The following is a 14082-nucleotide window of genomic DNA, read 5'->3' on the forward strand; positions in this document are numbered from 1 at the left end:
AATACACCAAGAAGAGGATGGAGCCTGGAATATTTGCTACACCAAAGGTGGCTAACACATATTGCTATTATGGCCTTGTAGCAAGACTCCACTAGCTTAGTGCCCTAATGCATTCCCCATAATTGTTAGTGTGGGGTTTGTGTCTGGCATGTGGGTGTTGGACCACTTTGAAACAAAGTGCCACTAGCACAAGAGAAAAATATTGTTATCCCATTTGGCCAAGGGCCAAAAGTTGGTAGTGTGTGACCTGACACTGCTAAAATTTTTGCTTTCTTTATATACATTTACCTGTAATGTGATACCTATATTCCTACGCACATCACATGTTCGCTCTAAAAGCTGAAAGTGTCCAAACAATTTACTACTAAGCACCAAACACACATACAAACCTCCACACTATAGACATTTTCTAAAACTATACATTTACCCCATTGAGCTTGTTTGTAGGCTATGGTGTATCTGTGGCAAAGGAGAAAATAACCACACCTAGATTTCATATATTCATTTAAAATAAAACCTGTTCCACAATAGTTTTGAAAGCACTACACATGGATGTATGGGTATTAAAATATTAATCAGTGCACTGTAGTAATGGTACAAAATGGCATGACAACTGATTGCTGACACATTTGCCGCATAGGCTAGATTTATTACATATATGAATTCAAACGTGCTGACAAAAACAAAGCAAACAAGGTAATGGTCTGTGTGTGTAAAAGTTCCTTGGATTAAGAGATGACAATCTGGCCAGACTGAAGAGAGACATAAGCAGGCTTGGAGCTCTGGAGAAATTCAACATGTAGTGAGACACGAATTGCACAAATCCAAAATCCACGCCAACACACCCTGTTGAACGAAAGGCAACAAATTAATATGGCAATATTAGCTCAGACAACTTGCATTTTGATATCAAGAGATTGAGCAATGTATTGGCATGTGTAAAAAAGCCGGTAATATTATAGTGTATAATAATGGCTTGTGTGTTTGGACTTTACCTAGGATTCTGAATGTACTATTTGACTTAATTTGAAACACCAAACCCATATGTTACATAGCTAGCATCTGCCCATATGTTTTGTTTGTGCAACCACACATTGCAGGCTTAGTAACGACGACATTATTGTATGGAGCACACTCACTGGCCAATCACATTTTAGTGCAGATAGCACTATACTACTTACATTTGACAACACCCTTCACCATGGCAACATCCACCAACTCCAAAAGGAAGTGCAATGGCAGAAAAGCCAGCACTGCAGGCCAAGTGTAATCTAAAGGCTGTAGATATAGGAAAAACAAATAAAGTGTCAATAATGTGCACTCCTCAACACTATATGTGCTGATCAATAAACTGTAGAAAAACCAAACATCAATTATGTTGCCACATTAGGCTGTAGATTTAACCACCCCATTAACGTGCATTTAGCTAAAGACATTAAGGCTAAACTTAGAGGCATGAAGCTATACTTTCTACACACATTGTAAAGGTAAAATACAGGTAGCCATGGTTTTTCCCCTATTATTACTAGAGATGGGCGGGTCCGGTTCTCCGAGAACCGAACCCACCCGAACTTTGGGTATCCGAGTACCGAGCTGAGCAGCTCGGTACTCTCCCGCCCATTCCGAATCCAAATCGAGGCCGAACGTCATTGTGACGTCGTCGGATCTCGGGACTTGGTTCTCGCGATACTTCAACTTTATAAATACACGCCTCCACAGCAATCCATCGCCATTTGACAGAGGGAGAGAGCAGGGTGTAGTCATAGGCTAATTAGAGCAGGGACAGAGAATACCATATTGTTCTTGCAATTGCTCTAACCAAAATCGCTAGTGCAGAGAGGAGGATAGAGGTTTATTATTTTTTCTTCATATTTGGCACTCCCCAGCGCTTTTGGGGTGTCCCCCATAATTGTGCATTAATATTTCTGGCTGTCAAAAGTCATATCTGTCAGCAGTATCTACTCAATAATTTGTAGCACACCTCAGTGTTTTTGGGGTGTCCCCCATAATTGTGCATTAATATTTCTGGCTGTCAAAAGTCATATCTGTCAGCAGTATCTACTCAATAATTTTTAGCACTCCTCAGTGTTTTTGGGGTGTCCTCCCTAATTGTGCATTAATATTTCTGGCTGTCAAAAGTCATATCTGTCAGCAGTATCTACTCAATAATTTTTAGCACTCCTCAGTGTTTTTGGGGTGTCCTCCCTAATTGTGCATTAATATTTCTGGCTGTCAAAAGTCATATCTGTCAGCAGTATCTACTCAATAATTTTTAGCACTCCTCAGTGTTTTTGGGGTGTCCTCCCTAATTGTGCATTAATATTTCTGGCTGTCAAAAGTCATATCTGTCAGCAGTATCTACTCAATAATTTTTAGCACTCCTCAGTGTTTTTGGGGTGTCCTCCCTAATTGTGCATTAATATTTCTGGCTGTCAAAAGTCATATCTGTCAGCAGTATCTACTCAATAATTTTTAGCACTCCTCAGTGTTTTTGGGGTGTCCTCCCTAATTGTGCATTAATATTTCTGGCTGTCAAAAGTCATATCTGTCAGCAGTATCTACTCAATAATTTTTAGCACTCCTCAGTGTTTTTGGGGTGTCCTCCCTAATTGTGCATTAATATTTCTGGCTGTCAAAAGTCATATCTGTCAGCAGTATCTACTCAATAATTTTTAGCACTCCTCAGTGTTTTTGGGGTGTCCTCCCTAATTGTGCATTAATATTTCTGGCTGTCAAAAGTCATATCTGTCAGCAGTATCTACTCAATAATTTTTAGCACTCCTCAGTGTTTTTGGGGTGTCCTCCCTAATTGTGCATTAATATTTCTGGCTGTCAAAAGTCATATCTGTCAGCAGTATCTACTCAATAATTTTTAGCACTCCTCAGTGTTTTTGGGGTGTCCTCCCTAATTGTGCATTAATATTTCTGGCTGTCAAAAGTCATATCTGTCAGCAGTATCTACTCAATAATTTTTAGCACTCCTCAGTGTTTTTGGGGTGTCCTCCCTAATTGTGCATTAATATTTCTGGCTGTCAAAAGTCATATCTGTCAGCAGTATCTACTCAATAATTTTTAGCACTCCTCAGTGTTTTTGGGGTGTCCTCCCTAATTGTGCATTAATATTTCTGGCTGTCAAAAGTCATATCTGTCAGCAGTATCTACTCAATAATTTTTAGCACTCCTCAGTGGTTTGCGCTCAGAATGGATTCAAAGCAGTCCACATATGATCTAAATGAGCAACCAGGTTCTGTCACCAGTCCTGATGTTAGTGTTCCCAGTACGTCATCTGGCCAAGGCGATGTCAAACAACAGAGTGTTTTCAAATTAGTGCAAAAAACAAAAACCAAAACAAAATTTACTGTATTGAAGCGAAAAAGAAGTGTAACTGAGCAAAAGTTAAGTGACGATAAAAAAAAAATTGCAAGCATGCCATTCTACACACGCAGTGGCAAAGAGAGAATGAGGCCTTCACCTTTGGCTATTAGTGGCAGATCCCAAAAAGTTACCCAGGCTACAATTGGTGCACAACTACTGTTACGCGTCAAAGCTGAGCTGCAAGATACCAGTGAGGCATTACAGGAGAATATTTGCTCTGATTCACAAATGACAACAATCCCTGTGGAGAGTCCATCCAACAGTGGGATGTCTAATCGTGAGCATTCTGCTGATGTGTGCCTTAATAGCCCGAGTGTAGCCGGTGATACCCAAATTGAGGATGCCACTTTGGAATTAGAAGAGGATGAGGGGGAGATTTGTGTAGGCGACGAGGGCGCTAATGAGGATGTTGATGAGGATGAGGTTGTTTGTGTAAGTCCTGCACCAGTGGCAGCAGTTCTGGCACGTGACAAGAAAAAGGCCATTGTCATGCCTGGGCATAAAACAAAAAAATCCACTTCTTATGTGTGGAATTATTTCTACCCAAATCCAGACAACAATTGTATAGCCATTTGTAGTGTATGTGAAGCCACAGTCAGTCGAGGGAGGGACCTTAACCATCTTGGAACCTCGTCTATGTTACGCCATTTAACGAGAGTTCATGGCAAAGTGTTGGGAAAAGCTGAAAGTTCTTCCCAAAAGAATACAAGCACTCCCTCATCAGCTAAGACCCTCCGCTCACCGACATACCGACGGCTACAAAATACACCCACCACACCATCCTCATCAATATCCTCAGTAGCGCTCGGAGTTAGCCCGGCATCCCACTTAAGGCTGGATGACTCCGGCACTATTATTGATTCCTCTGAAGAAAGCGTTAGTCCTGCTGCTGCTGTTGCTGCTGCTGGGGGTGAATCGTCATCCCAGAGGCAGGTGAATAAAATGAGCAGTCCTACATTTCAGCAATTAACTGTGAAACAATCATTTGCGAGGGGAAGCAAATATGACAGCAGTCACCCAGTCGCCAAGCGAATCACAGACGCCATGGCTGCAATGTTAGTGTTAGATCTGCGTCCAATCTCCACAATAAACGCAGCTGGTTTTTCACAGTTAATTGAGGTTTTGTGTCCGCGTTACAGAATTCCATCGCGACACCATTTCTCCCGTAAAGCTATTCCACAACTATACCAAAAAGTGTGTAAAAATGTAGAGATTGCGCTGAAAAATGCCATTCTGCCCACTGTTCACTTAACCACAGATATGTGGACAAGTGGAAGTGGCCAAACCAAAGACTATATGACTGTGACAGCCCACTGGGTTGGTCATTCACCTTCACCAGCAGGAACAGCAGCAGCATGTACACCACTACGTAACATTTGTCACAGGCAGGCCACTCTTTGTATCACCGGCTTCACTAACAGGCATACGGCTGACAATTTGTTACGCAAACTGAGAGATGTGATTGATGCATGGCTTATACCACTCGGACTCTCCCCAGGGTATGTCATTTCAGATAACGCCAACAATATAGTGCGAGCATTACAGCTGGGTGATTTCCAACATATTCCCTGTTTTGCTCACACCATCAACTTGGTGGTGCAGAGCTTCCTACGAAATAACCGTGAGGTGCAGGAGATGCTTTCGGTGGCCCGTAAAATTTCAGGCCATTTCAGGCATTCAGCCACAGCATGTAGGAGATTACAGCAGCTCCAAGAGCAGTTTAACTTGCCCTGCCACCAACTTAAGCAAGAGGTGGTAACTCGGTGGAATTCCACCCTGTACATGCTTCAGAGGATGGAGGAACAGCGCAAAGCCATCCAAGCATATTGCACAAGTCATGACATTGGGAAAGGAGGGGGGATGTATTTCACTCTTGCACAGTGGGGAATCCTTTCAGTGCTGTGCAAGGTGCTGAAACCATTTGAAGTTGTGACATGTGAGGTCAGTGCAGACTCTGCTAGTTTGAGCCAAGTCATTCCTTTAATTAGACTATTGGAAAAGCAGCTTGAGAAAATGAAGGAGGAGCTGAAAGCAAGCAATTCAGCAAAGTATGTTGGCCTTGTCGATCAAGTACTTAATTCGCTTCACAATGATCCTCGAGTTATTAAGATCTTGAACTCGGATCAGTACGTTTTGGCCACTGTGCTTGATCCAAGGTTTAAAACCTACATTGAGTCTTTACTTGTAAATGAGCGAGATGTGAACTTTTGCAAGGAGCTATTGCTCAGCAAGTTGGCCGCTGAACTGGGCCTCGGCTTGACGACGTGTCCTCCTTCACTTTCTCAAGCTGTTGCTCGTAAAAAATTAAATTTCCAAAAAAGAAGCAGGGAAGACACAGGGGGCAGACGAGAACAATTTAACATCTGGGCTGGTTTGAAGGATTTTTCAAAAAAAAGTGTCACTTTGCCCATAAGTCCATCCAATATGAGTATAAACATGCAAAGGATGGTGGAGGATTACTTTCAAGAGGTAGTTGATATGGAAATGTCAGACAGTCCCTTTCCTTACTGGGAAGAAAAGCAGGCCATTTGGAAACCCATGTACAAACTTGCTTTGCAATACCTAAGCTGCCCACCCTCCAGTGTGTACTCTGAACGAGTGTTCAGCACAGCAGGGAACTTAGTCAGTGATCGCCGTAGAAGGTTACTTCCCAAAAATGTGGAGAAAATGATGTTCATCAAAATGAACTACATCTTCCACGAGGAAGGCCTTCACCATCCAAGACATCCAAGCACTGACTGTTCTCTAATGGCGGATTCAAGCGGCGATGAATTGATAGTCTGTGATGATGACGTACACACTGATGAGGGTGAGGATGAAGCTGAAGATGATGCCGATAACATCTTTTTAAAACTTTCTATGTAAGTGTAGGGTGCAATCTACCCCCAAAGAGGAAAGGGACTTGTGGCATTTCCATATCACATACCATCTTGAAAGGCTGCTGTTAGGGCAATTTATCCTTAAGGGTAGGGTGTCATAGACAGAGTGACCCTAAACTGGCTTTGTCCATTTTTCATAATATTGTACAGTCTATAATGGCTGAATTTTTTAGTATTTTATACAAGTGGAGGGGGGCCTAGAGAGACAGAAACCAAACTGGCTTTCTCCATGTCAATTAATATTGTACAGTCTATAATGGCTGAATTTTTTGGTATTTTATACAAGTGGAGGGGGGCCTAGAGAGACAGAGTGACCCCAAACTGTCTTTCTCCATGTCAATTAATATTGTACAGTCTATAATGGCTGAATTTTTTAGTATTTTATACAAGTGGAGGGGGGCCTAGAGAGACAGAAACCAAACTGGCTTTCTCCATGTCAATTAATATTGTACAGTCTATAATGGCTGAATTTTTTGGTATTTTATACAAGTGGAGGGGGGCCTAGAGAGACAGAGTGACCCCAAACTGTCTTTCTCCATGTCAATTAATATTGTACAGTCTATAATGGCTGAATTTTTTAGTATTTTATACAAGTGGAGGGGGGCCTAGAGAGACAGAAACCAAACTGGCTTTCTCCATGTCAATTAATATTGTACAGTCTATAATGGCTGAATTTTTTGGTATTTTATACAAGTGGAGGGGGGCCTAGAGAGACAGAGTGACCCCAAACTGTCTTTCTCCATGTCAATTAATATTGTACAGTCTATAATGGCTGAATTTTTTAGTATTTTATACAAGTGGAGGGGGGCCTAGAGAGACAGAAACCAAACTGGCTTTCTCCATGTCAATTAATATTGTACAGTCTATAATGGCTGAATTTTTTGGTATTTTATACAAGTGGAGGGGGGCCTTGAGAGACAGAAACCAAACTGGCTTTTTCCATTTCTTTACATATTTAACTATAAGTGTAGGGTGTAATATACATTCAAAGACGATGGCTGCATTGCCAATATGCATAGATGGAGAGGAAGACAATCTGTTTTGTGTGTAGAATAGGCCTACCAACGAAGAATTAAACTGTTTTTTTGGATGATTTATTACCTCAACAATTAGATTACTTGTCTCTAAAACAGTTGGAGCACTAAATTGGGTTAATTTAGGCCCAAAAACATGGATTTTCCCAAAAAATAGCAAAACAAAACCAAACAAAACCAAAACCAAAACCAAAACACGCAATGGCGGTTTTGCAAAACCAAAACCAAAACCAAAACACGACGGTAATCCAGATCCAAAACCGAATCCAAAACCAAAACACGGGGGTCAGTGACCATCTCTAATTATTACACATATAAACCATTTCACTAACACACCAGACCATGTCTATTCATATTCCCATTTTGAATTACCATACCTTAGATAATCAACCCTTGACTAAGCTTGCACATGATTTGACCACTGATCTTTTAAATGTGAAGATATTTATGTTTTGTTCCAAAAAAAACATTGACCCCTTACATTGTAACATGCTTTGTCCACTAGAACATTTATTTATTTTTTATCCTTTGCTCTCCTTAATGACTCAAGCACAGAATGTTAATGTGTCTTTAAGGTAGGGTCTGAAAAACCACACTTCAAATAAAGGTATTAGAAAAAGGGAAAAAAGAAAAAAAAAAAAAAATGGACATTCTTAATGCAAAGTGTTTTAACAAGGGGTATGTAATAAAACAATATCTGGTTTCTACTTACCACACACACAGACAAATGTGGAATGTCAATAAGCAATCACTAGACACCCGCAAAAACACAATCCAGGACCAAGATCTGTGAGGGGAGGGTAAACAGGTACAAAATAAATCAATATAGATGGATAATCTTTATGTGTGTCACTGCAGTCGAGAGGTATCTATGCAGAGACACATCCCAAGTCTACACAGTTGCCTCAATATTCAAACTCTGCAGCTAATTAAAGACTTTTCCACTAACCTTCAACATAAAATTCTTTACCATTAGGACCTTTCAGCATAATTTTCTATCTGTATCTCACCAATATCTTTTCCTAAAAATAAACATGAGTGTTGAGCAAGGTACAGCAATAAACTGCAGAGATTATGAAACATTTCACCATTAAGGGCTACTTACCCAGAACTGTGAATCTCCCAACAACACAGAAGGCCAAGCAAGGTATTTTTAAGTAGCACTGTAATTAGTGAATTAAATGCAGGTAAGTAGGCCGGAGAGTATGCCGGACACGTCATTAGGAGCACGCAGTGTGGTTTTGTGTAAAAGTGACCTGACATGTGAGCAACGTTTATTTTCTGTAGGGTAAGTAGAGATTATAACAATTATTACAGATGTCATTAATGAGCTAAGCTGTTAGTGTTGTGGCAATAGTATGGGTAAAATAGTTTTAAGTACAATTATATGACGTATGATTCATTTGCATGTGCTACATTTAGATGTGCTACATTTAGATGTGCCACGATAGTGTAGTGGTTATGTATTTCACCCACCAATAATAAGTGCAGAAGTTCAAGGCCCCAGGTCAACCCTAAGCACCAAGTCAGTTAATAAAACACATTATTAAGCATACTCCTAAAATGAAAAAACTATATGCAACTGCTTGTATTTAGCGTACGATTCGCAAACGCGCTCAAATCATGTTTGTTTGGTGACGTTTTTGCAGCTCCTGCTGCTTTAGTAAAACAGTGTTTTTATTCATGTGTGTGTTTATCTAGGGTTAATATTTTAATACCACGTTATCCATCATGCTGTTCATATTAATTGCAACATGGCCAATTTATCAGGTCTAAGACAGTCATTCAGCTGTGCTAACTAGTTAATGTGCAGTTTGGTGTTGGTGTTTCAATGTGAAGTATACCTTAGTGAATAAAGAAATGAGCTTGCAACAACAAGGTAATGAGTTTGAACCCTGAATGATGCGTGTATGTGGCTAACCTTGGTATATTTACAAGTTTAAGGGTATTTATTGCACTCTGTGACTTAGTATATGTTTTGGTGTGTAAGGTGGCTATATGTAATGTTCAACAGTGTTATCAGCTACAACACAGCAAAGCAGTTGTTGGCAAAGACTTTGGATTTCAAAGACATAGGAATTCTGTACTGGCAACAGTGGAAAAAGCTAAGTGCTCCACCAAATCAAATTGTAGAAATGGGAGCAATAAATGTTCTATTTTTGATTTGTATTTATCAACATGGATATATTTCGATATGCATACATTGTGACTCTGCATGCACCAAATCTTTCTGGGTATAATATTTCCAAGTATTGCCATCTTTCCCCATGTTTTAAGGGAAACAACTTATGCTAGAAGTTGCTGGTCATCTTTAATTTGTATTCTATTCCCTTGACATCACCATTTGTACAGTGGTGTAGCAGTTAGGCAATCCACCTTGCAAGCTTGCTACGTGGGTTCGAGTCCTCACCAATTCTCTCGGCTCTTAGGGATCATTAATATCCTTACACTATTTGTGTTGCTGTTAAAAGTGTCCCTGTGGTAATAGTACACTTGTTTTAAATTTGCATAAATCATGTGTTTAAAACCCTAAAATATAGAGTTTCGAGGTATTATATGTCTATTAATATTATTTGTTATTGCAAACCATCTGTCAAATCAGGCATGTAACATATTGAGACTAATGATATTGGTAATTGTTCAGAATGGTTGGAGATTTATAAAAAATATTTATGACAAAGTCTATTGTTTGGGAGACATTTTACATAAAATTAAATAATTACCCATGCAGTGTGCACAACAATTCCGGCAGTGGAATGAATGTGGAATGCACTGAGGCAACCATTCCGGCAGTGGAATGAATGTGGAATGCACTGAGGCAACCATTCCGGCAGTGGAATGAATGTGGAATGCACTGAGGCAACCATTCCGGCAGTGGAATGAATGTGGAATGCACTGAGGCAACCATTCCGGCAGTGGAATGAATGTGGAATGCACTGAGGCAACCATTCCGGCAGCCGAAATGAATGTGGAATGCACTTAGGCAACCATTCCAGCAGTGGAATGAATGTGGAATGCACTGAGGCAACCATTCCGGCAGCCGGAATGAATGTGGAATGCACTGAGGCAACCATTCCGGCAGCCGGAATGAATGTGGAATGCACTGAGGCAACCATTCCGGCAGTGGAATGAATGTGGAATGCACTGAGGCAACCATTCCGGTAGCCGGAATGCACTGTGACCTGGATTCTCCCCATAATGCTGAGAAGATATGTGGCTAGCAGTGTACAGGCCTATAAAAGCCAGTCCTCTTTACTGAAGAGGCAGTAAGCAGCAGAGGGCGCTATTTCCAGCTAACTAATTCCGGCATTCCGGCAGTTCCGGATTGAGGCCAAAGGGCCAAAATAACATCAAACATGTTGCACTTGCGAATTGCATTGATTAGAAAGGGGTATGTAAAGCAAAAAAAGCTTAATTTACACAAACATACTAATGGAACATTTGTAAGATATGTAAAAGCTCAATAAAAGATTAAAAAAAAAAAAAAAAAAATGGCACAGGCAGTCTGTATTGATATGTATGTATGTTGTGCATATTTCGTTTTGCATTTTAAACGCAAAAGATGCTCTTAAAGGCGTTTAATAGTGGTTTTAGCTAGCTTTATTGGAGTTAAACATGACCCTGGCCTTCCTTAACTTTTGTGAAAGATTTGAGACAGGAGTGACGTCAGTTTCACTCATCTGGCCAGAGGGAACGCCTACTATTCTCAAGTGGAAAAGCATAACGCCTACTTTACTCAAGTACTATCTCATCTCCGCCCAGTCCGCGCCTACTCTCCGCCCATTCCCACCCATATGTTCTCAAGTGGTCAGCAGTCATCTCAAATCTATTTGCGCTGGAGTTTGAGATTGAGTCGCCTTTTGAGAGCTGTATCTGCCGTGCTTGAGTAGCGTATGTAGTGTTTTGCGCTGCTTAAGTGTTGTTTCGCGCATGTGCAGAGCCATTTAGCAGATGCGTATGCGGTTGCGAACTTTGATGAATCGGGCCCTTTGTTTTCAATTCAACCAATCTCCTGTCTACTGAGTCTGCAAAATCTCAGTTACTCAATTACCTGCTCTTTATTACTCTCCATTCAACACTTCCACCCACTCCCCCACATGGCTCCTCATATCATTACTTTATACTATCCAGACATCCAGGAATACACTACATTTGCTGCAGCCTAGCTATGCACTACTTATCTGATTACACTGGACATTGCAATTAGGCAATTCCTTTAATTCCTCATTTTTGCTATTTGACTACTAGTCCCAATGCTTGCCAAAATATTTTTCTTTCTCTCTTTTCATGGCAATATCTTTAGGACTATATCATCCTTCACCCATCCTGCAACACACACTTCTGTCCACATTGCCCCTTCATTACTTCACTCACCTCTAGTGAACACTCATGAACTCTTTTGCAATTTAAATTCAATAACTTTAACAGCCTCACCCTGCCGCCAGAAACTAAAAGGACACACATCTTACAATCATCTTTCCTACCTTTCTTCCTCCCTGCTTCTATTAGCTGGTGATATATCACCTAATCCAGGTCCCCCTCACTTCTCCCACACACATATATCTAAACACTACAGAAATCTGGCAAACCTGAAACACATAACCTGTCTCCCCTCTCTTCCTAAGTCCTTTAGGTGTGCCCTTTGGAATGCCCGCTCTGTCTGTAACAAACTTACCTCCGTACATGATCTTTTCCTCTCATACAACCTCAACCTCCTAGCAATAACAGAAACATGGCTCACGCATTCAGACACTGCCTCACCTGCAGCCCTTTCACATGGTGATCTCCATTTCACCCACACCCCCAGACCAGGAGGCAGACAAGGAGGGGGGGTTGGACTACTTCTCTCCCCACAGTGCACATTCACAGTTCTACCAAGTGTCCCTTCACTCACATTCACATCTTTTGAAGTACATGCTGTTAGGATTTTTAACCCATTCTCTATGCGTGTTACTGTCATCTATCGCCCCCCTGGTCCACACCAACAATTTCTTGAACACTTCTCTGCATGGCTCCCTCACTTCTTATCTACTGATATCCCCACCATCATCATGGGTGATTTCAACATCCCTATTTCTAATCCACATTCCAATGCTGCTTCCAAACTACTCTCTCTAACCTCCTCACTTGACCTCTCCCAGTGGATTGAATCTGCTATTCATCAGGATGGCCACTGTCTTGATCTTGTTTTCTCTAGACTATGCTCAGTTTCTAATTTCCTTAACACTCCTTTCCCCCTCTCGGATCATCACCTTATTAGCTACGTGCTCACCCCCAGTTCTTTACCCTCCCTAGTGTCAAACTCTTCCAAGCCTCCTCGTACCCGCAGGAATATCAACGCTATTGATTTTCAACAGTTTTCCACCTCTCTCCAACACCTTCTCTCCCCAATTTCTACATTTTCCTCCCCTGATCGGGCAGTACCCCATTTTCATCAAACCCTAGCAACTGCCCTGGATCAAGTGGCTCCAGCGACACTACATACTTTGCATAGAATTCGTTGCCAACCGTGGCACACTACAGTAATACAAACTCTACAAAAACTCTCTCGTAAAGCAGAACGTCACTGGCGTAAATCTTGTGCCTCTAATGATTTCATCACATATACTGATATCTACCACTCCTACAGAAATGCTCTGGACACTGCTAAACAAGCATACTACCGATCTCTCATCTATGCTCAGGCTTCTAACCCCAAACGCCTCTTTAACACATTTAACTCTCTTCTGAATCCTCCTGCCCCAAATCCTCCAACTAACATCCGTGCACAGGATCTTGCTTCCTATTTCAAGGACAAAATTGATAAGATCAGGCTTGAAATGGTATCTCCCTTGACAAGCAATCTGCTCAATTCCTTTGTAGCACCCTCTGACACTCTCTTCATTTGATCCCACAAATGAAGAGGAAGTTTCTACTCTCTTCTCATCTTCCTACTCTACCTCCTGTCCTCTTGATCCCATTCCCTCACAAATGGGTATGTCCCTGTCTCCTGTGCTCATTCCCCCTCTAACTAAAATCTGTAATCTATCTCTTTCTACTGGTATTTTTCCATCTATATTCAAGCATGCAGTGATTACTCCCATTTTTAAAAAACAGAATTCTGACCCTAACTCTCTCATAAATTACCGCCCCATCTCCCAGCTCCCATGCCCCTCCAAGCTTCTCGAGAGAATTGCCTACACACGCCTCACACACTTTCTTACAGCAAACAACATATTGGATCCTCTTCAGTCAGGCTTTCGCTCTCAACACTCCACAGAGACTGCGCTGACCAAAGTTGTCAATGATTTGATCACAGCAAAAAATAATAACTAATACTCTCTTCTAATTTTCCTGGATATCTCTGCTGCATTTAACACTGTTGACCACTCTCTCTCCTCATACAAATGCTGCAATCCCTAGGTCTTGAAGGCACTGTCCTATCCTGGTTCTCATCCATTTCAGTGTTAATTTCTCTGGATCCACCTCTGCTCCGCTTCCTTTATCAGTTGGAGTTCCACAAGGCTCAGTCCTAGGTCCTCTGCTATTCTCTATCTACACCACTTCTCTTGGAAAACTAATAAGCTCCTTTGGATTTCAGTATTATCTCTATGCAGATGAAACACAAATTTATCTATCCTCTCCTGATCTTTCACCATCTGTGTTGTCTCGCGTTACTGACTGTCTTTCTGCCATTTCATCTTGGATGTCTTCTCGCCAACTCAAACTCAATCTTTCAAAAACTGAATTAATAATATTCCCACCCAAGAACAGAAGCTTCCTGCCTGACATTTCTATTTCTGTCGATAACATGA

At 41.2% G+C, this 14082-nt stretch overlaps 1 long non-coding RNA gene across 1 annotated transcript; it reads right to left on the reverse strand.

The window, feature by feature from the left end:
• Positions 1 to 646: 646 nt before the first annotated feature.
• On the reverse strand, positions 647 to 8028 carry LOC142108923 (uncharacterized). Its single transcript, XR_012680249.1, has 3 exons — positions 8001 to 8028; positions 1182 to 1278; positions 647 to 846 (listed from the first exon to the last, which is right to left on the reverse strand). It is a non-coding gene; the product is annotated as an uncharacterized LOC142108923 (long non-coding RNA).
• Between the last annotated feature and the right edge of the window lie 6054 nt (positions 8029 to 14082).

This window comes from Mixophyes fleayi, chromosome 12 (assembly GCF_038048845.1).
Source record: "Mixophyes fleayi isolate aMixFle1 chromosome 12, aMixFle1.hap1, whole genome shotgun sequence".
In the NCBI taxonomy this organism is placed as follows: domain Eukaryota; kingdom Metazoa; phylum Chordata; class Amphibia; order Anura; family Limnodynastidae; genus Mixophyes; species Mixophyes fleayi.